The following is a 3,135-nucleotide window of genomic DNA, read 5'->3' as shown; positions in this document are numbered from 1 at the left end:
GAAAAATGAGCTGGAGTAGCTATTCTTATATCTGACAAAATAGACTTTAAACTAAAAACCATTAAAAGAGATAATGAGGACCACTAAATAATGACAAAAGGATTGATCCATCAAGAAGGCATAACAATAATAAATATATATGCACCCAATGTCGGAGCAGCCAGATTTAGAAAACAAACTCTATTAGACCTAAAGAAGGAAATAGACACAAATACCATAATAGCAGGGGACCTGAACACCACACTGTCAATATTGGACAGATGATCTAGGCAAATAATCAGCAGAGAAACACAAGACCTAAACAATACTCTGGGGCCGGCCCGGTGGCACACTCGGTACAGTGCGGCGCTTGGGAGTGTGGCGGCGCTCCCGCCGAGGGTTTGGATCCCATATAGAGACGGTGTGGGCGCGACACCGAGGGTTGCGATCCTGTTGCCGGTCGCGGTACGGGCATGACACTGAGCGTTGCGATCCCATTACCGGTCACGAAAAAAGACAAAAAGGAAAAAAAAAAAAAACCAATACTCTGGACCAATTGGACTTGGCAGATATCTACAGAACATACCATCCAACAAGCTCAGAATATTCATTTTTCTCATCAGCACATGGATCATTCTCCAGAACAGATCACATGGTAGATCACAAATCAAGTCTCAACAAATTCAAAAAAATTGGAATTGTCCCATGTATTTTTTCAGACCATGATGGATTAAAATCAGAAATCAATAACAAATGAAATTCTGGAAACTCTACATACACATGGAAATTAAACAGCATTCTACTTAATGACATATTGGTCCAAGAAGAAATCAAACAGAAAATCAAAAGATTTATTGAAACTAATGAAAATAATGATACATCATACCCAAACCTATGGGATACTGCAAAAGCCATACTAAGGGGGAAATTTATCGCATTAAATGCTTACTTCAGAATAATGGAAAGATGGCAAGTGAACAACCTAACACTTCACCTTAGAGAACGAGAACAACAAGAACAATCCAAACCCCAAGTTAGCAGAAGGAAAGAAATCATTAAGATCGGAACAGAAATTAATGAAATTCAAACCCACAAAACAATACAAAAAATCAACAAATCAATAAGTTGGTTTTTTGAAAAGATAAATAAAATTGACAAACCATTAGCACGGCTAACTAAAAATAAAAGAGAAGATCCAAATAACAAAAATTATAAATGAAAAAGGTTATATTACAACTGATACATCTGAAATACAAGGAATCATTCAAGACTACTATAAACAACAATACCCCCCAAAATTTAAATATCTGGAGGAAATGGATAATTTTCTGGATACACACCAGCTAGCAAAACTGAGCCAAGAAGATGTGGAAAAACTGAACAGACCAATAACAAAAAAGGAGATTGAAGCTGTTATCAGAAGGCTCCCAACAAAGAAAAGCCCAGGACCAGATGGATTCACAGCAGAATTTTACCAAACATTCAAAGAGGAATTGACACCGATTCTTTACAAACTATTCCAAAAGTTTGAAACAGACACAAATCTCCCAAACTCATTCTATGAAGCAAACATCCTGATACCAACACCAGGTAAAGATACAACATAAAAAGAAAACTACAGGCCGATATCCTTGATGAATACAGATGCAAAAATCCTCAATAAAATACTAGCTAACAGAATACAGCAACACATATGTAAAATTATTCACCACAATCAAGTGGGTTTCATCCCAGGGATGCAAGTTTGGTTCAACATATTCAAATCAATAAATGTGATACACCATATGAATAAAATCAAACACAAGGACCATATGGTCAGCTCTATAGATGTGAAAAAGCATTTGATAAAATTCAACATTCATTCATGCAAAGACCCTCTATAAGTTAGGTATAGATGGAAATTATCTCAAAATAATTAAAGCTATATATGAAAAACCCACTGCCAATATCATCCTGAATGGGGAAAAGCTGAAAGGTTTTCCTTAAAGAACAGGAACTAGACAAGGATGCCCATTCTCACCACTCCTATTCAACAAAGCGTTGAAAGTACTAGCCAGAGCAATCAGAGAAGAGAAGGAAATGAAGGGCATCCAGATTGGAAAAGATGAAGTCAAACTGTCCCTCTTTGCTGATGACATGATCCTATATATCGAACAGCCTAAAGCCTCTACAAAACAACTCTTGGAGTTGATAAATGATTTCAGCAAAGTAGCAGGATACAAAATCAACACACAAAAATCAGTAGCATTTCTATTCTCCAAGAGTGAACATGAAGAAAGAGAAATCAAGAAAGCGTGCCCATTTACAATAGCCACCAAAAAAATAAAATACTTAGGAATTGAGTTAACCAAGGATGTGAAAAATCTCTATAATGAGAATTACAAACCACTGCTGAGAGAAATTAGAGAGGATACAAGAAGACAGAAAGATATCCCATGCTCGTGGATTGGAAAAATCAACATTGTGAAAATGCCCATACTACCCAAAGTGATCTACAAATTCAATGCAATCCCCATCAAAATTCCAATGACATTTTTATCAGACATGGAAAAAACTATCCAGACATTTATATGGAATAACAAAAGACCACGCACAGCCAAAGCAATGCTGAGCAAAAAAAAAATAAAGCTGTAGGCATAACACTACCTGACTTTACACTATACTACAAAGCTATAATAACCAAAACAGCATGGTACTGGCATAAAAACAGACACACTGATCAATACAATAGAATAGAGAATCCAGAAATCAACCCATGCACCTACAGCCATCTGATCTTTGACAAAGATACCAAGCCTATACACTGGGGAAGAGACTGCCTCTTCAGCAAATGGTGCTGGGAGAACTGGATATCCATATGCAGCAGAATGAACTACACCCATATCTTTCACCATATACTGAAGTCAACTCAAAATGAATTAACGAATTAAATATACACCCTGAAACAATAAAACTTCTTAAAGAAAACATAGGAGAAACACTTCAGAAAGCAGGACTGGACACAGACTTCATGAATATGACCCCAAAAGCATGGACAACCAAAGGAAAAATAAATAATTGGGATAATATCAAACTAAAAAGCTTCTGCACAGCAAAAGAAACAATTAACAGAGTTAAAAGACAACCAACAGAGTGGGAGAAAATATTTGCAAAATA

The 3,135-nt window shown here is 36.3% G+C and overlaps 1 protein-coding gene across 1 annotated transcript in view; it reads right to left on the bottom strand.

The window, feature by feature from the left end:
* Positions 1 to 3,135, bottom strand: part of LOC103595741 (protein DDX26B-like) — a 17,943-nt gene that overhangs the window by 2,056 nt on the left and 12,752 nt on the right.

The sequence above is a fragment of the Galeopterus variegatus genome, unplaced genomic scaffold, assembly GCF_000696425.1.
Source record: "Galeopterus variegatus unplaced genomic scaffold, G_variegatus-3.0.2 Scaffold1830, whole genome shotgun sequence".
In the NCBI taxonomy this organism is placed as follows: domain Eukaryota; kingdom Metazoa; phylum Chordata; class Mammalia; order Dermoptera; family Cynocephalidae; genus Galeopterus; species Galeopterus variegatus.
This window is presented reverse-complemented; position numbering and strand designations above follow the sequence as displayed.